Source organism: Antechinus flavipes, chromosome 6 (genome assembly GCF_016432865.1).
Source record: "Antechinus flavipes isolate AdamAnt ecotype Samford, QLD, Australia chromosome 6, AdamAnt_v2, whole genome shotgun sequence".
Classification (NCBI taxonomy): Eukaryota; Metazoa; Chordata; class Mammalia; order Dasyuromorphia; family Dasyuridae; genus Antechinus; species Antechinus flavipes.
This window is the reverse complement of record NC_067403.1, coordinates 237787143-237808052: the sequence shown is the minus strand read 5'-3', so window position 1 is coordinate 237808052 and position 20910 is coordinate 237787143.

Here is a 20910-nt window from a genome sequence, read left to right as displayed (position 1 = left end):
TGGGTTTCAAATGGAATTCTTTCACTGATCCGTCTCTCCATTGAGTGGTCAGTCTCTCCCAGAAGGCCTTGTTAATAAGAGTTAAATGGAAATTCAAACACTTATTAATAATGAAACTTAGTGTACTTATGTGTAGCCAGAGTGTCTGAGGATCATTCAAAAGCAACCCAGAGCTTCTAAGGCTCTCCAGCCTTCCAGGAATGAGAAATGCCAGGAAATCCCAGAATCTGAGATGAAATGAATGTTAGGAATCACCCACCCCATGCAACCTGATGGAGGATTCTCTTTACACTATCCCCTCAAGAGATCATGCAGCTTATGCTTGAAGTCCTCCAGGGAGAGAGAGCCTCCTTCCTTGTGAGGTTGCGGCCCATCCTGCTTGGGATTAGTTCTAAGTCTGAAGAAGCTTCTCCAGACTCTGACCTCCGACATGTCCATCTGTTCCTCTTGATTTTGAAGACTCAAGCTAGTCCCTCTCCCACAGTCTGCCCCTAGGTCTATGACCTCTGTTCTTAATCACCCCCAGGAGAGCAATGACATCCTCCTTCTCAGGGAGAGGGACTTAGCTGACCACTAGCCCCTTCATCCGAGAATCCACGTTTTCTGTTCTCTGCCAGCTCTGACATCCCATGTTCCCTTTTGCTAATATCCCTCCCAGTTCTAGTATTCTGTCCTATCGTCCCGGCTCCTTTTCGATTCTGACGTTGTACGTTCTATGATCCTTGGTTCTTTCCAGCTCTGACATTCTATCTCTTGTGCTCTTTCTCTCATTCTCAGCCCTGGTGTCTGAGCTATTTATTCAGTGTCCCAGGGGCCACCACCTGCCCTTAGAACCCAGCTGTCACGCCAAGGAGGGAGTCCGGGAAGCAGGGAGGTCATCGGCCGTGAGCCAGAGTTCTGCTGTCCTCTCAGCCGTGGCCATAGGCCATGACATTGGGAAGAGGAAGGAACAGTTGAGGGGAGAGGTTGGGGAAGGAGAGGAAATCAGCCTGGGGTCGCTGAGTCCTTCCTAGTAGGAGAGATTCCCAGTAGCAGCATTGCTATCAGACAGGAAAGGAGCCTGGAATGCTCAAAATAGAACATTCCCAGCAAGGAGCTTGGTCTAAATCCTCCACTCCCACCATCTGGTTCTGATTGTGAGCCAAGGGTGGGGAAGAGAAGGGAGGAGGGGAAGCAGCAGCCAGAAGCAAGGAGAAGAGAGCAGAGGGGGCTGGGAGAGCGGACAGGGGCTAAGGAGCCGCCTTCCTTGTGAGGGTCTAGCAGCCAAGATGGAGAGATCCCACGGGCACTGAGCAGCTCTCCCCCAGCTAGGAAACCCTACCCTGAAGACTCAAGACTCTAGGCCTAAGATCTGCCTCCATGCTCTTCTAAAATATAAATCCTCTAGAGCACCAGCCCTGAAGTCAGGAGGACCTGAGTTCAAATCGGGCTTCAGACACTTAATACTTCCTAGCTGGGCAAGTCACTTAACCCTAATTGCCTCAGCAAATATATATATCCTCCTACAACTGCTTGGGAAGCCCTTGGGAAGCTGTGTCCAGGTGGTGCTCCATGGGATTAGTCACCGAATACAGTAGAGAGCAAGATGAAAACCCAGCAGCCCTCTGGTTAGTGGGGAGAAGACAGGTCCAGAGTGGAAGGTGTCCAAGGCCACACTTAGAGAAGTGTCCGAGGCGGCTCCCACTAGCAACTCCAAAGCCAGTCACTTTCCATGACACTGACACAGTCCTATGTGGCTAGTCCTTCCCTTCTCTCCTCTGCCAAATGGGGATGGGAGGGCTAAGAGATCTCTGAGACCCCTTGGACATGTTCTCAGGTCATTCCCATTTCTGATGTCACCTGTTCTAAGATCCCTCCCAATCTAACATTCCGTGCTAGTTCTCTTCCAGCTTCAATCATCTGTGTTCTAAGGTTCCTCCAACTTTTACCATTCCATGTTCTAAGATCCTTCTAACTTCTGTTATTCCATGTTCTAAGGTTCCTCCAACTTCTAGCATTCCATGTTCTAAGGTTCTTCCAACTTCTACCATTCCATGTTCTAAGGCCTCTTCTAGCTCTAGCATTCTATGTTCTTAAGTTCTGTCTACCTCTAAAATTGCAGGTGGTTTGCATTAAGGTCCCTTCCAGCTCTGACATTCCCTCTTCTAAGGTCCCTTCTGACTCTGACCTTCTCTGTTCCATATTCTAAGCTTCCTCCCAACTCTGACATTCCCTATTCTTAGGTCCTTCCCAGTTCTGAAATTTCCTGTTCTAAGTCTCTTCCAGCCTTGATTTTCTATGTTCTAAAGCCCCTCCCAGCTCTGACATTCCCTGTTCTAAGGTCCATTCTGTCTCTGACCTTCTCTGTTCCATATTCTAAGCTTCCTCCCAACTCTGACATTCCCTGTTCTTAGGTCCTTCCCAGTTCTGAAATTTCCTGTTCTAAGTCTCTTCCAGCCTTGATTTTCTATGTTCTAAAGCCCCTCCCAGCTCTGACATTCCCTGTTCTAAGGTCCATTCTGTCTCTGACCTTCTCTGTTCCATATTCTAAGCTCCCTCCCAGCTCTGACATTCCCTATACTAAGGCTTCTTCCTGCTTTGATCTTCCATATTCTAAAGTTCCTTAAACTTCTAACACACTGCATTGTGAAGTCTCTGGGATTCTATGTGCTCCCAATTCCAATACTGCATGTACTCTGTGGCAAGGTTCCTCCCAGCTCTGACTTTTTGTGTTCTAGGTCTCTTCCAGCTCTCTCATTCTAGGTTTAAAGGACCCTCCCCTTCTGACATTCTCTGTTCTCCGCTCCTACCCAGCTCTGTCTCTCCTGGACTCTATATTCTAAGGACCCTTGTGATCCTCATATTCTCTGACCCATAATCATTGTGGGGGCACTAAAGGAATGGGAGTTGTGCTGAAGGGAGGGGATGGCTAATTTTGGAACAGTGGACATTAAAGAAGACAGCATAAAGAGACTTGCAGGGATATCCGAGGAGCCTAGATTTTTGCTTCTCAGCCCAAAGCTGGCCATGAGCTGGGAAGCCTGAAGGCATCTGAATTGGCTAAGAGCTAACCCCATTACCAACTGGAAACTCAACCTCAAGCCCAGGGCCATTTCTCTGAGTACCATGTCTGGAAAAATTAGAGAAGGAAAAATATGACTAGAGGGAACAATCATATTGGTCATCCACTGTAAGTCCGAAAGCGCCGCGGCTGCAAGGGACAGGTAAGTTTGGGCTTCAGGAAGCACAAAGGAAAGGAAGGATCTTGGTCCTTGCCTTGAGGGACTTATACTTTGGGAGAGGGCAATGGACAATATGGAGCAAGCCATTTCCCCCCTCTCTTGAGGTCTCAGTTTCCTCCTCTGTAAAATGTAAAGTTTGGTCTAGATGATAAAGTTCCCTTGCAGTCCCATAGTCTTCCAATGCTATGATTTATGACCTCAGAGCAACATATATATATATATATATATATATATATATATATATTATATATATATATATATAATATATATATATATATATATATATATATATATTTGCAAAAACTAAGGGAATGGAGTAAGCTAGATCATCAGGGAAGACCTTATAGAAGAGATGAAGAAAGGACACAGAGATTAGGAGCATGGGGTCTGACAGTATAAAAATATCAAGATAACTACTCAAGAAGGTTTTAACTCAATTATCTCTTTTTACATCAAAGGAAACCAGGGTCCAGAGAAAAACAATGACTTGCCCAAATCATGTAGGGAGTGACTGATGGAATAGAGATTAGAAACCAATTTGGGGGTTGTCCTTTTAGTTTTGTTTTAGTTTTGACTGGTTTTGATTTTGGTGTTTTGTTTCTTACTCTGAATGCAGTGGCCAGTTCGACTCCACTATAATGAATTTACCCATCTTGCTTTTCGGGGAATTGTCCAAATTACCCTTGGGCCCTTGAGAATTGTCCTAGGTAAACCAATTCCCACCCCATTTTTTTCCACATCCCAGTCCCAGACTCTTAAGGAAATTCCCTGCTGAAGTTGAGGAGGAAAGCATCCAGTTTGTTATGTCTTAAAGGAAACCTCCCAACCCTGTTAAGCTGCTCCTACTCCAAGACCTTTGTTTTGACTTACCCTTGAACTTCAACTTGCTGGGATATTTTGATGCTATTCACTTGGGAAGATTCTAGGATTTATTTTTGGAGGGAAAAAAAAGCATCTCTTCCCCTTCCCTCCCCAATTCTGCTTGCAAAAGTTACAGATGAATGGGAGGTGACCCCTGGGGCAAGACCCTGTGAGCTATCCCAGAATAGGAGGAAGCAGGGAGAGAAGATGCCGGAAGAGCTGCTGCCTGAGGGTCAGCAAGGGAAAGGAGGGGGAGAGGCCACGGGGACAGAGGCTAGCTGAGAGCTCTGTCATGAGTAACTCAAATAACACTTCCTGTCCTAGTCCCCTCATTCCCCCACTGGGGCCACCATTTAGCATTCTGTCCAGTCCATCAGCACGTGGCCCGTTGTCATCCCAATTGGTTTATAAGAAGTTTATCATGGGAAATACTCGGTAAATAATGATATAATCCTAATGAAAATAATCCAAATATTCAAGAAATTCCAAATTTATGTCTAAGCAATGAAGTGAGAAAAATTTTGGTATCCCCTTGAAGAAAACTATTCCCTTTATTTTCTTTCTTATCTTCATAAGTATGGTAAATTTTATTTCATTTCTTATTGAATTAGGAAATCTCTTAATCCCTAACTGGTATAGTGGATTTCCTAAATAGGAAAATTTTCCCAAAGTCAGGAGACAGGAATACCCCCAAAAAGTTGGGAACCCTTGCCCTACAGGATATATGTCTCCAATCTTCCCCTCCCTCCATCACCACTCTCGTAATAACAACTGGTATGTTTACATGGAGATTATAAATTTGCAGAACATTTTTTATCATTATCTGCTTTGAGTTTTCCTGTACCAAGCTTATTTCCATTTTACAGAGAAGGAAATTGAAATTAAGAGAAATTAAGCAGCTTGCTTCTGGAGGACAGATGAAGATAATGTCTTCCTGACTACTCCCTCCTCTAGCCATCACTGGATCCATGACATCCCACTGTCCTAGAACAGCCACTTCTCCGTGCCAGAGTCACAACCTCCTCATGGTCTCCCTGCCTCTAATGTCCAGCCATATTTCAATCCCTGACTTTTACACTAAATATGACTTTTATCTGATCGCTCTCCTTTCGGGAAGGGAAGAGGCCCTGAAAGGGAAAGCTATTTGCCCAACATCACACCAAGTAAAGCCTAGAAAAATTAAAGGCTTCTGAGTCAGGAACCAGTGTTTTCCCAAATATATCGGACTAGACCTGCTCACTCCAGAGCTTGAGAAGAGAATGAATTATCACAATGAATTATATATATATGTGTGAATAAATAATATAATGCCTAAACACAATAAGCCCTGCCCTCCAACTAGGAAATTTCAGGATCCTGCTCTAAGCATCTATTATTTATCTGACCTTCAATCAGCCAATTGACAAGCATTTATTAGATGTCTCTTTAGCCCTATCGCAACAAAAGTCCCTGAGCACAAGAAGCTTCCATTCTATCAGGGAAGACACTTATGAGTGTCTGTGCAACGGAAGGGCTGGCCAAGCTCACAGTGCTCGGATTTGCCTTTCCTGGAGCTTGCACAGGATTTTATGCCTGATTCCAAGCCAATCCATGGAACGCCGGAGACCTCTGCTCATCTGTAAGTGACTTGAGGGCCGGTTCTATGTAGTGACAGAAGATTCTTCTAGTTGACTGGCAGGATTGATGATTCAGAAGGCACAGATTTAGAACTGAGTTCAAATACAAAAGAATGAAGACGTGCATCCTTCTGCCCCTATTTTGTTTTTTTTTTTTCCTTCTTGGCCCCCTTAACTCCAGACATTCACGTGGCCGACCACCGCCACGTCGCCACAAACACTTCATTCGTGTGTATTCTTTCCTTTTCCCTGGGGATCAGATTAACTTGTTGAACTTCATGTACTTTAAAAGGCAGGAAAATCCATCAGAGTGTCTGTCAGCAACCAGAATCAGTACTAGTCTCCCTATGGACTCTGTGTCTGAAGGCTGGACTTCCTGATTTGGGAAGATTGTTTTGTGAGTCTTGATATACTCAGTAAATAGATGACAAAAGCTAATTGATGTCAGCTCATCAGTTGATAATGGGGGGCAACATATATGGGTGTTTGTGAGAGAAAGTATTAAAAGCCACAGACCCTCGGCGTTACCCCTAGAGTCCTATCAATCTCTGGGGACTGAATCTGTCCTGCCGACGCCGGCCGAGTTAAGGACTCCTCAGGATCAGGCCCCGTATTTACGCATTTGTTTTCCAGAAATGAAGACTGTTGTCCTGGACTCTTCCCGTTAGACAGACACCTCCCCCTCCCAGGACCCGGGCAGCATGATCCCCAAGCCTTAGAGGGACTTTCCTCCCAGTGGAAAAGTCTGGACCTGAAAAGGGTCGGGACCTGACCTCGGGTTTGAAAAGCTGATTTATGATACTCAGTAGGGCTTAAAATATTCTGGGGGTGGCAAGACAGAGCAGAAGGCAAGACATACCTCCGGCATGACCCATCAGCTAGAGCTTATTAAATATTCTTCTTCATAATAAATCCCTCAGAAATGCACAGAAGGACACAGCAGAATTACTCATGCATTGGGTTCATTTCAGTTGGTGTTTGTCTTGAAGTGGATCATGACACAAGAAAGAGGTGTCATGACATGTAAGTGAGTTGGATTTTGGGGGAGCATTGTGCAAAGTCACCAGCATCTGGGTCCAGTGGCCAGATATAGATCAGAACCACTAGAGATGGCCTTGGATGAAGGGAAAGACCATAACCTTTTTAAGCTAAAGTCTTCCCCAGATCTGGTTCACTTCAGTAGCATATTGAGGAGATACAGAGATTAGATAAAGCATCAATCTTGCCTGCTTGTGTAACAAGACATTTTAATCTTTCTGAGACTCAGTTTCTCCATCTGTAAAATGAGATGACTGGACTAGACTGCTTCCAGCTCTGAATTTCTGATCCAATCCAAGAATATCAAAGTCAGATAAGAAATGAGATCTCTATAGGCTACGTGATGGTTTTCTTTTAAAATGCAATGTATCAAGGTTTTATTGTGTTCTCACTTATTTTGTTAAATATTTCCCAATTTCATTTTTCCCAAAGATAGTTAAGGAGAGGAAAAAGCAAGCCAAAGCCAAAAAACATGGAAAAATAATTTGCTGTCTACACAGAGGCATAATCTCCCACAGGTAGGAGAGATCCAGGTAAAATTAACAGGTAAAATTTTAAATTAAAAATTAGTAAGCATTGTAAACTTAAATCTGCCAGATGCAATTTCTATGAATTTATCATCATTCTAATCTAAGCATTTTTGCTCGTGAAAAAGTCCAAACTAAAAAAGTTCCTTCATTCATTTCTCTTTAACTCAAGTCATTTTGAATTCCCACTTCCCCAAGTACAATTTTAATCTGGTTCGAGCCGCACTGGGGAGCTTTGTTGTCAGAGATATGTTAGCATGTCACAGAACAATAAGTATGTCACAGAAACCCAGAATTTGAGAGATGAAAGTATCTCGGTAGCCATCAGAAGGAATAAAATGAAAAGGAGCAACATAACTATTAAATGTTATCCAAATTCTGCTCAAAGACTTCAAGAGAGGAAAGAAATCATTATCTCTTTGGGCATCTCATTCCAATTTGGGGCATTCTCTGATGAAGAAGAGCAAGTAGTGGGCACAGTGGATAGGGGCCTGGAATCAGAAGGACTTGAGTTCAAATGTGGTCTCAGACATTTTTGGATAAGTCAGTGCCTGTTTACCTCAGTTTCCTCAAACGAGCTAGAGAATGAAATGGCAAATACTCCAGTAGCTTTGCCAAGAAAACCTCAAATGGGGTCATGAGGATTTAGACGTGACTAAACAAAAATGACTCAACAATATCAAATTTTAAGAAATTTCTCTTGATATCAAGCTTAAATTGGATTATGGCATCTATTATGTGCCAATTTTTCAGCTCCTCAATGACTTATCTCTCTGATTGAAGAGCAAGAAGGTAGAGTACTCAGTTCCTCCGAAAATCTTCCTGAAGGCTCTGGACTTTCAGAACTTTTCAGGTAATTGTCCATTTTCTATCACCTCTACCAAGCTACCATGCTTGGACACAAGCAAATCCTCCTCCATCTCTCTTTGGCTTCCTTTTTTTGCATTATCTTTTCCCATTAGATTGTAAACTCCTTGAGGGCAGAGATTATTTGTATTGTTCCAAAGAGAGACTCAGAAATATCTTGGAAGATTTATATGAACCAATGGAGAGATAAGGAAGCAAAACCAAGAGAAAAGAAGGATACTTCACAATGAAGTGAAAGAAAACACTAAAAGATACCAGAATTTAAATCAGTGTCATGGCTCCTCTTGGCTTGAGAGATCTGATGAGAAGGACTGACCTTCTTGATAACTACAGGTACAAAAGGAGACACACAAATAATTGTACTTCTTTGTTATCAGAATGGGTTCTAATGGAAGAGCAGGGGAATTGTAATGGATGAGATTTTATTTTAAGATATTAATATATTTTTCCAGAGGTTTTGGCTAATCGGTTAGTCAATAATCATGTACTAAGTGCTGAGCTCTGAGTTAAGCACGGGGATGCAGTAATACCTAATTAGTAACAGCTGGCATTTATATTGGTACTTCAAAGTTTGTATTTTCATTAGTTCTTAATAATAGTACCGTGAAAAGATTTTGCATGGGGCAATGTTAAAAAAATTATCCATGGCTTATATCCCAAAGAGATCTTAAAGAAGGGAAAGGGACCTGTATGTGCAAAAATATTTGTGGCAGCCCTGTTTGTAGTGGCTAGAAACTGGAAACTGAGTGGATGCCCATCAATTGGAGAGTGGCTGGGTAAATTGTGGTGTATAAATGTTATGGAATATTATTGTTCTGTAAGAAATGACCAGCAGGAGGATTTCAGAAAGACCTGGAAAAACTGACATGAACTGATGCTGAGTGAAATGAGCAGGACCAGGAGATCATTATATAATTCAACAACAATACTAAATGATGATCAATTCTGATTGATGCGGCCCTCTTCAACAATGTGATGAACCAAATCAGTTCCATTTTTCAATACTGAAGAGAACCAGCTACACCCAGTGAAAGAACTATGGGAAATGGGTGTGAACCACAATATAGCATTTCCACTCCTTCTGTTTTTGTCTGCTTGCATTTTTGATTTCCTTCTCAGGTTATTTTTACCTTATTTCTAAGTCTGATTTTTCTTGTGCAGCAAAACAACTGTATGGATATGTATACATATATTATATTTAACATTAACATATTTAACATGTATTTGGTCTACCTGCCATCTAGGGAAGGAGATGGGAGAAGGAAGGGAAACGTTGGAACAGAAGGTTTTGGAAGGTTCAACGCTGAAAAATTACCCATGCATATATCTTGTAAATAGAAAGCTATAATAAAAAAGAAAAAATATCCATGCATATGTTTTGAAAATAAAAAGCTTTAATAAAATTTTTTTTAAACAATAGTACGTGAAATAGGTACTATCGTGCCAATTTTATAGATTAGTAAACTGAAGCTAAGAGAGGGATCACATGCAGTTAGTAAGTGTCTGAGGTAGGCTTTGAACTCAAGTCCTCCTAAATCCAATCCAGCATTGGGTCACTAAGCTATTAAAGAAAAGCAAAAATTAGCCCCTGACCTCCAGGAACTTACTTGGGAATTCAAACATGAAAATAATACTAGTTATTTATTTATTACATATATCATAAATATTATTTAGAAGGAAAAGGGGCTAATTTACCTTAACTACTTTCAAATCTCTATTCTTCAATAGTTTTTCAGTTTTGACTGATATTTTGAAATTGGAGTTTTCTTGGCAAAGACACTAGAAAGGTTTGCCATTTCCTTCTCCAGCTAATTGAGGAAAACAGGGTGAAGTGATTTGCCCAGGATCACTCAGTTAGTAAGTGTCTGAGGATGGGATTTGAACTTAGGGAGATGAGTCTTCCTGATTCCCTCTATATTCTATGCCTTTAAATGGCTAAACAACTTTAACATTACCTACAAGGGGCTTCCCACTTTAGGGATATCCTTAGTAAAGTGGGATATCCCCAAGTTAAGTGAACAAACATTTATTAATCACTTACTATATGCCAGTCATAGTGTTAGTCCTAAGGATGCAAATACAAGGAGAAAGAAAACTGTCCCTGCCTTACATTATAATGAGGTATGACTGAACTAAAAGGGAATTTTAAAGGGGGGTGGGATGGGATGATAATGAAGGAGATCAGAATGGGGGCAAACAGAGAAAGGTCAAAGAATCAGGAGGACTTTCTGGAGGAAGGGGACCTGAGCTTCTTCCTTAAAATAGGGGTTTGGGGAGGGACCAGCCAGTCAGGGAGAGAGGCTTTGAGGGTGGAGGTCTTCCAGTGTGAGCAATAGTCTGGGGATGGAGTCAGCTTTCTGAATGAAGAGACTTACTAGAGAAAGCCTGATGGAAATGGGTGCTTCCCAGAGACTGATGGTCAATGTCAATGTGAAAATATCCAGAAGTAACATAGAGCCAAACCTGATGAATAGTAGATAGAGCTTGGCTGGGGAGGAAAATCATGGCAATTAAGGATAGGATATCATTGGGATTACAAAGCAAGGTCTAACTATAAAGGTATGATACTAGTTTTATTGGGTGATTATGTTTGTTTGGAGGATTTCACATTCTGGGAAACGTGGACAGAAAATGTTCAAGCAATGGCAGGATTGCTGGGAAGTCACTTTCCCCCAGCCCTCAGTTTCCCCACTGGTAAAATGGGGACCGATGAGGTTTGAAGTTGTTTCTAGCTCTGATTTTTTTGATCCCATAATTGGAAGTTTAAAAAAGGACCTCAGAGGTGATTCAGCCCTTTCCCTCCTAAGAGTTTATATTGCCTCTGACTAATTCCTCCCTGCTTCTTGACTTTAGACTGTTAGTGCTGGCTCCCAAGGACTTCTAGGGGAATGAGGATGGCTAACATGAGCTTCTGCCTTTTATGTGTTCCCTCAACTCAAGCTGAGAGTCTGCAAGTTTTCAGGGATGAGATCTACAGGAAAGTCTGCTCACTGTCCTCCCAACCTGAGCTTGTCAAGTGGCAGACCCCGGTTTGGGTCTATGGGCTTGTCCCTGCTTGGAGTTCCAGTAGACTGCCACTGATTTCAGCCAGCTGGAAGGTTCTGCAGCTTTGGAGATACTGAACTTCCAGCTCTTCTTTGGTCTGGACTCCTACCCTAGCTGTCCCCTTGCAAACTTCTACCCAAGGCTGGGGGCTAGAACTGAGTCCTTCTTCTGCTTCCAGGGTCACAGCTTTGGTTTGTTTCTAGAACATGTTTGCTGCTCAGAAGTAGGATCTATGCACATGATCTTTCTCCTGCTCTAGAACTGTACCTAGAACTGTACTAGAGCTGTCCTATGTCACTGGTTCTGTACCCATTGCTGGTTTAGAGATACTCCCTCTGGTACTTCCTGACCCAGTTTCCATCCTCCTTCAATCCCTGCTCCCATTCATATCTCATTCCCAGTATCTGAAGACTTCTTTCTGATTCCTTAAACTGTCAGGGAATAGACAGATAAAAGCCAGGCTTTCCCAATCAGGATTCAATCTGGTATATTCTCTTGATTTTTGTGGAGAAGATGTGGTAAGGAGATAGGTTGTATTGCTTCTTCTTATTTCATCTTGCCTCTGCCCCCCTCCACCTCCATTATACATCTAAAGAATCACAGTTTTCTTTTTCTTTTTGTTAAATATTCATTTTTAAAATTTCAAGTTCCAAATTCTCTCCCTTCTTTCCCATTCCCCCAACCCCAGAAGGCACAAGTAAACTTATACAAAACATTTCCAAAAGTCATGTTGTAGGAAAAAAAAACAATAGTGCAGCTCTTCCTTCCCCCCCCCAAAAAAGGGGGGTGGGATGGGATGATAATGAAGGAGATCAGAATGGGGGCAAACAGAGAAAGGTCAAAGAATCAGGAGGACTTTCTGGAGGAAGGGGACCTGAGCTTCTTCCTTAAAATAGGGGTTTGGGGAGGGACCAGCCAGTCAGGGAGAGAGGCTTTGAGGGTGGAGGTCTTCCAGTGTGAGCAATAGTCTGGGGATGGAGTCAGCTTTCTGAATGAAGAGACTTACTAGAGAAAGCCTGATGGAAATGGGTGCTTCCCAGAGACTGATGGTCAATGTCAATGTGAAAATATCCAGAAGTAACATAGAGCCAAACCTGATGAATAATAGATAGAGCTCGGCTGGGGAGGAAAATCATGGCAATTAAGGATAGGATATCATTGGGATTACAAAGCAAGGTCTAACTATAAAGGTATGATACTAGTTTTATTGGGTGATTATGTTTGTTTGGAGGATTTCACATTCTGGGAAACGTGGACAGAAAATGTTCAAGCAATGGCAGGATTGCTGGGAAGTCACTTTCCCCCAGCCCTCAGTTTCCCCACTGGTAAAATGGGGACCGATGAGGTTTGAAGTTGTTTCTAGCTCTGATTTTTTTGATCCCATAATTGGAAGTTTAAAAAAGGACCTCAGAGGTGATTCAGCCCTTTCCCTCCTAAGAGTTTATATTGCCTCTGACTAATTCCTCCCTGCTTCTTGACTTTAGACTGTTAGTGCTGGCTCCCAAGGACTTCTAGGGGAATGAGGATGGCTAACATGAGCTTCTGCCTTTTATGTGTTCCCTCAACTCAAGCTGAGAGTCTGCAAGTTTTCAGGGATGAGATCTACAGGAAAGTCTGCTCACTGTCCTCCCAACCTGAGCTTGTCAAGTGGCAGACCCCGGTTTGGGTCTATGGGCTTGTCCCTGCTTGGAGTTCCAGTAGACTGCCACTGATTTCAGCCAGCTGGAAGGTTCTGCAGCTTTGGAGATACTGAACTTCCAGCTCTTCTTTGGTCTGGACTCCTACCCTAGCTGTCCCCTTGCAAACTTCTACCCAAGGCTGGGGGCTAGAACTGAGTCCTTCTTCTGCTTCCAGGGTCACAGCTTTGGTTTGTTTCTAGGACATGTTTGCTGCTCAGAACTAGGATCTATGCACAAGATCTTTCTCCTGCTCTAGAACTGTACCTAGAACTGTACTGGAGCTGTCCTATGTCACTGGTTCTGTACCCATTGCTGGTTTAGAGATACTCCCTCTGGTACTTCCTGACCCAGTTTCCATCCTCCTTCAATCCCTGCTCCCATTCATATCTCATTCCCAGTATCTGAAGACTTCTTTCTGATTCCTTAAACTGTCAGGGAATAGACAGATAAAAGCCAGGCTTTCCCAATCAGGATTCAATCTGGTATATTCTCTTGATTTTTGTGGAGAAGATGTGGTAAGGAGATAGGTTGTATTGCTTCTTCTTATTTCATCTTGCCTCTGCCCCCCTCCACCTCCATTATACATCTAAAGAATCACAGTTTTCTTTTTCTTTTTGTTAAATATTCATTTTTAAAATTTCAAGTTCCAAATTCTCTCCCTTCTTTCCCATTCCCCCAACCCCAGAAGGCACAAGTAAACTTATACAAAACATTTCCAAAAGTCATGTTGTAGGAAAAAAAAACAATAGTGCAGCTCTTCCTTCCCCCCCCCAAAAAAAAAAAACTCAGGAAAAATAAAGTAAAAAGAAGCATCATAGTTTTCAAAAATTGTCATAGCCCTTCCAAAGAATAATCTCCCCCAAATTAAGCAAAACTTCCTTAAGGAGTGGTTGCCACTGAGGATATGGTTTCTTGTACTTCTGTAGTTTATTATTTGTTAACAAAAAGGAAGGCTGAGAGATTTCATTTGAATAATTCATGCCAAAGCTATTTCTTGTATTTGATCTGAGTTTTGTTGCTCCTTGGTGATGTCTTTATTGTGTTTTTTGTTTTTCTGGCTCGTTTTTCTTCACTTTGGCTCACTCTGTACATTCCACTTGATAATTTCATCAGCTCCCGCTGATTCAATTCTATGCTGATACATTTTAAAATTCATTTATCTTGTCCTAACGTGTCTGACAACCTCCAATCTCCCATCTACTGCCTACTGGATATCTCGAACCAGTGGTCCTGTAAACATCTTAAACTCGACTCAACTCATCTTTCTCCCCGAACCCTCTACCACTCAGTTCTAAATTTCCTTGTTACTGTCCAAGGCATCTTAAACTTTTTTTCTCGTGACCCCTCTTTGCCCAAGAAATTTTTTACACCCCAGATATATAGACATATAAAATAGGATACAAATCAAACATTTGCTGATAATAAATCATAATTTCACAACCCCCCATTCAGTAATGAGACCCCAGATGGGTCCACAACCTACAGTTTAGGAAGCTTTACAGGGTATCCCCAGCTTCTCAGTGCCCCAGGATCACAGGTAAAGTGCCATCTCCTATTCCTCCCTCTCAAACTTCATATCTAGACTATATTGTCAAGGCCAATTTTGCCTTTGCAACATCTCTCCTCTGACTCTACCACCAGCCAGGTGTAGACCCTCATCACGTCACTTCTGGACTACAGCATTGATTGGTCTCTCTATTTATTCATATATGTGTGTGTGTGTGTATGTGTGTATATATATACCTATATATAACATTATATTACAACTCTTTCTACACCGTATCCTAGAAATATATGACATTATATTACAACTCTTTCTACACCGTATCCTAGAAATACATAACATTATATTACAACTCTTTCTACACCGTATCCTAGAAATACATAACATTATATTACAACTCTTTCTACACCATATCCTAGAAATACATGACATTATATTACAACTCTTTATACACCGTATCCTAGAAATATATAACATTATATTACAACTCTTTCTACACCGTATCCTAGAAATACATAACATTATATTACAACTCTTTCTACACCGTATCCTAGAAATATATGACATTATATTACAACTCTTTCTACACTGTATCCTAGAAATATATAACATTATATTATAACTCTTTCTACACCGTATCCTAGAAATATATGACATTATATTACAACTCTTTCTACACTGTATCTTAGAAATACATAACATTATATTACAACTCTTTCTATACTGTATCCTAGAAATATATCATACCAAAAACCATTCCCCCATAGATAAGTGGTCAAAGGATATAAACAGTTCTCAAAAAAATTGTAAATTATTAGCAAGTATATGAAAAAAATGCTCCAATGTGTAACCTACGTCGGATTGCTTTCTATCCTGGGGAGTTGGAAGGAGGAAAGAAGGAGAAAAATCTGGAACACAAGGTTTTGAAAAGGTGAATGTTGAAAAGTATTTTTGCATGTATATGGAAAAATAAAATACTGTTTAAAAATAGATATTTAAACAATAACAATAAAAATTGAACGTTCTAAATCACTGATAGTAAGAGAAGTGCAATATACCTTCTACCCATTGATAAAGACAACAAGAGATGGAAAGAATCAATGTTAGAGGGCTTGGGGGAAGATCAGGCATAGTGATACATTGCTGGTAGGGCTAGAAATCAGTACAATCATTTTGGAAAGCAATATGGAATTATTCAAATAAAACGACTAAATGACCATACTCTGCCTTGGAGATTCCATCATTTGGCTTATATCTCAAGGAGGTTGTTGATAAGAAAGTCTCCACATATGGATGCCCATCAATTGGAGAATGGCTGGGTAAATTGTGGTACATGAATGTTATGGAATATTATTGTTCTGTAAGGAATGACCAGCAGGATGAATACAGAGAGGCTTGGAGAGACTTACATGAACTGATGCTAAGTGAAATGAGCAGAACCAGGAGATCATTATACACTTCAACAACGATATTGTGTAAGGACGTATTCTGATGGAAGTGGATTTCTTTGACAAAGAGACCTAACTCAGTTTCAATTGATAAATGATGGACAGAAGCAGCTACACCCAAAGAAGGAACACTGGGAAACGAATATGAACTATTTGTATTTTTGTTTTTCTTCCCGGGTTATTTTTACCTTCTGAATCCAATTCTCCCTGTGCAACAAGAGAATTGTTTGGTTCTGCAAACATTTATTGTATCTAGGATATACTGCAACATATCTAACATATATAGGACTGCTTGCCATCTAGGGGAGGGGGTGGAGGGAGGGAGGGGAAAAATCGGAACAGAAGCGAGTGCAAGGGATAATGTTGTAAAAAAAATTACCCTGGCATGGATTCTGTCAATATAAAGTTATTATTAAATAAAATAAAATAAAATATTAAGAAAAAAGTCTCCACATACACCAACTTATTTATAGCAGTATTTTTTGTGATAGCAAAGAACTGGAAACCAACAGATATCCATCAATGGGTGTTGGCTCAACAAATTATAATACATGAATATTATGAAATATTATTGTGCCGTAAGAAATGATGAATATGATGAAGTATGCTACTTCTCTGATGAACAGAGAAGCATGGAAATATCTAAATATAAACTGAATTATAATGAAATAAGCAGAGTCAAGAAAACAATATACTATAACATACTATAACAATGTAAATGAAAAAGAACATCCCACTCACATACACACCGCAAAAGTAAATGTTGCAAAATTATAAAGAACCATCATGACTCAAAAGAACGTATGTGGAAAGACCCTACCACCTCCTCATTTGGCAGAGACGGGAGGTACACAAACATTATCAATTACATGTATTTTCAAAGTTTTCAATGTATTGATCAATTCTGCTGATTTTTTTCTGTTTTTTGTCTCTGTATCTGTTCTTCTGCCTTCTGCTTTAAAAATATTTGTTAAATGCAATAGCTCTCTGAGGAGAGGAGAGGGATACTGGAGAACATTAGGATGATGTAAAAAAAAAAGCAAAAAAATATAAATAAAACTTATTTTAAGAAAAGAAAGAAAGAGTATTTGTAGCACTAAGTGCTTGGTGCAACCTGGCAGACATTTATTAAGTCCTGCTTTCAGGAAGGGGAGTAGTAGATGAGAAAGGCAGAAATGGAAGGTAATTTGCCAAAGTGAGAGAGCTGGAATTTGAGCCCAGACCTTGGACCATATATCATGCAGGTTCCAAGGTTCTTTGATTCCATATTTATCACTCTTCAGGAGTCATCCAATTAACCCCCTATTAAACACAATGTCCTCCATATTGGAGATATAAAGACAATTTTTTTTAATTGCCTGTGCTCAAGGAGTTTTTATTTCAGTGACAGCATTTCAAAGCATTATCGCAGAATAATGAGCTAAAAGGGTCCTCAGAGACTAGTCTCTTTTCTCATTCAGAAACAGATCCAAGGAGACCAAATAATTTGAACAAGACCAAGGAGAAAGTAAACATCAGAGGAAGGATTTTAATCCTTTTTAGCATTATTGCTGCCCTCCAGCTTCATCCAAAGCACTCATCATTCCCCAAACACAACCTGTAGCTATTCATCCTGTACCTTTATGTATATCCTTTCCTCCACCTAGGAAGGAGTAAACCCAACCATGACTGTGAACAGGAGCTTTACCTTTCAAAGAATTCCCCCCCAGTTTCTCTTCACCTTCCCTATCATTTTATATTTCTCTCAGATAGTCCCTCCTGCTAAAATAACTGGTGAACCCATCATATTCCTTATCACATTTCACCACATTTCTCTGCTACATCAATGAGTCAACGCTCAAAGAGCCCACATTCTTAGGGCCTTTTGAAGACAAAGCTCTGATCCCATCACTCCTCAAGAAGCCTTTCATTTTCCTCTGATTCTCTTTGTCCATCAAATAAACTACAGAGTCTCCCATTCAAGGTTCTCCATCATCTCAACTGACCCTATGCTCCTGCACCTTAATGTTTCTTATGTTCTAGCCAAACCAAATTATTCCCTAAAGAGTTGAACTCCAAGTTCATGATTTGGACTTGGAGAAGGGGTATAGAAAGGCTCTGTTGAATAAGATATAATTCACCTTGTCCTCTGATTATTTACAAGTTTCTTAAGTTGGAGAAAAAACTGGGAAACCTTACCACTGTCAGCAGACTCTGGAGGAATAGGGTCCAGGTGAGGAGAGAAGACAAAGTTTCTTGAGATCTTCCCTTTTTGTAGTTTCAAACTCCTCCCTCCAACTCTTCATCAGTCCATGATCTAAGGCTGCCAAGGAAAAGAATAAACAAATTCATAACATGTTTCATCAGTCCCCCTAATTCCTCCAAGCCAGCCCAACCCTAGGGAGGGAGATAACTTTTCAGTTCATGTTATTCTGGGATTTATAAATACAGCCTGCAGAACCAACAACAGGACCCTCCTTTGCCCACGCTAACAGAGTTTGGTTTGAGGAAGGGAAGCTTCTTCCTCTCCATCGCTAACCATCCATTACAAAAATCTGCCATTTTGAAAAATGACGTTTGGGCCTTTTAATGATTAAAGATTTTATACATGACTATACACTTGATAATCCACAAATTATTATAAATCAACATTACATATCACAATTATATGCTATATATTACCATTCTTTCTAAGAAGAATCCTAGAAATATCTCTTAGTAAGTGCTCAATCCAACTCAACAAATATTTATTAAATCCTTCTTTGATCATAGTGATAGGGAACATGGAGCAGTAGGTCAACTCTATCCCAAAGTCAGGTATCGATCACTTAATCATTAAACATACATTCATAATGCTGCAAATTATAAATTATATGAGACAAGCAATAATTTTGATGTGTTTTCATTTTGTGACACTGGACTGACTCAAAATGTCTCATCTTTCATGTGAAACTGGATTGAGCTAGTTTCCTTTAGCTGATTCTCTGTCAGCTGAATGGTGAGTTTTGTTCCACATATAATGTTTCTTGTTCTATGCCCAAAGGGTTATCACACTGTGCATATCCTTTGATCCAGCAGTGTTTCTACTGGGCTTGTATCCCAAAGAGATCTTAAAGGAGGAAAAGGGACCCACATGGGCAAAAATGTTTGTGGCAGCCCTGTTTGTAGTGGCAAGAAACCGGAAACTGAGTGGATGCCCATCAGTTGGAGAATAGCTGAGTAAGTTACATTATATGAATGCTATGGAATATTATTATTTGGTAAGAAATGATCAGCAGGATGATTTCAGAGAGGCCTGGAGAGACTGACAGGAACTGATGCCGAGTGAAATGAGCAGAATCAAGAGATCATTATACACAGCAACAACAATATTATGTGATGATCAACTCTGAAGATGGGACTCTGTTTTTTTCTTTTATTCTAACTTCTTTATTTTACAGGTAAGAAAATTGAAGTTAAGAGACTGGCCGTAGGTCACGTCAGTACCAAGTAATGGTGTCAGAAATCAAATCCCAGTTTTCTGGCTTTGTAATCATCATTTTGAGTTTTGCATTTTTTCATATTAAAGCATTTTATTTTCAAAATATATACATGGATAACTCTCAACATTCACCATTGGAAAAGATTGTGTTCCAAATTTTTTTCCCTCCCTTCTCCCTATCCCCTCTCCCAGAGGACAAGTAATCTAGTCAATATATGTTAAACATGTGCAATAATTCTATACATATTTCCACAATTATGCTGTATAAGAAAAATCAGATCAAATAGGAAAAAAAAACAAAAAAGAAATCAAAATATAAATAAATAACAACAAAAAGAGTGAAAATGCTATGTTGTGGTCCACACTCAGTTCCCACAGTCCTCTCTCTGGGTGCAGATGATTCTCTTTGTCAAAAGATCATTGGAACTGGTCTGAATCATCTCGTTGTTGAGGAGAGCCACGTCCATCAGAATTGATCATCATATGATTTTGTTCTTGCCGTGTACAATGATCTCCTGGTTCAATGATCTCACTTCCCTCAGTATCTGTTTATGTAAGTTTCTCCAGGCCTGTCTGAAATCATTCTGCTGGTCATTTCTTACAGAACAATAATATTCCATAACGTTCATATACCACAATTTATTCACTTATTCTCCAACTGATGGGCATCCACTCAGTTTCCAGTTTCTGGCCACTTAACATCAGCTTAATTGCCAATCAATAATTCATCTCCTCATAGTTAGAAAACCAAATCCAGTTATAAAATAGTTATGCAGGCTCCAAAATCCATGAGAATTATCTAAGTATGCTCATAAGAACTGGGCTTACTGACCAGTCTCCCATTATAAAAGGACTATTCAGGCCCACTAATGGATTAGTCACACTAAGGGGCAAAGGAAAATGTGGTCAAAAATGAAAAACATTGCCAAGAACCAACAAAGTATTGCAGTGAAGTTACAGAAATTTATGAGAGCTAGCAACTGTAGGGGATATTATAGAATCCTCTCTACGTGGCAGGATAAGTTCTTTTTTTTCATTTTATAGTAATTTATTTGTCCAAATAAATGCAAAGATAATTTTCAATATTCACTCTTGCAAAGCCTTGTCTTCTAAATGTTTCTCCCTCCTTCCTTTACCTCCTTCCTCCCCAAGACAGCAAGAGATCTGATAGAGGTTAAACATGTACAGTTCTTCTAAATGTATTTCCCTATTCCTCACAGCATAAGTTTCCTAAAGCAAGAAGAATATTAAGAAGACCAGGAAAAAAAATACAACTCCAAAGAGCTACTATCAACAGTTGCTATGAAGAAGAAACATGTAATAGACAAGATATATAATATAAAGCTGAACTACTGAAATTTAGGGAAAAGATAATTTTTACTCATAAAATTGATTTTTTCACTCAAGATTACACCAAATCTATTGTCAGAAAAGGTCCAGAAGAGCTTCTAAGTTTAGGTTATCTTCACAGGCTACATTTACTTACATTTACAAACATTGACTTCTCCACCCAAAATAAATTGTTTTTGAAGTTCTTACTTCAAATGGACCTAAAAATCTTGGTGAATTTTGATATACTGAAAAGCAGAGTTATTCCAGAATTACCAAAATTTCCAAATAGAGATGGAATATTACAATATGACC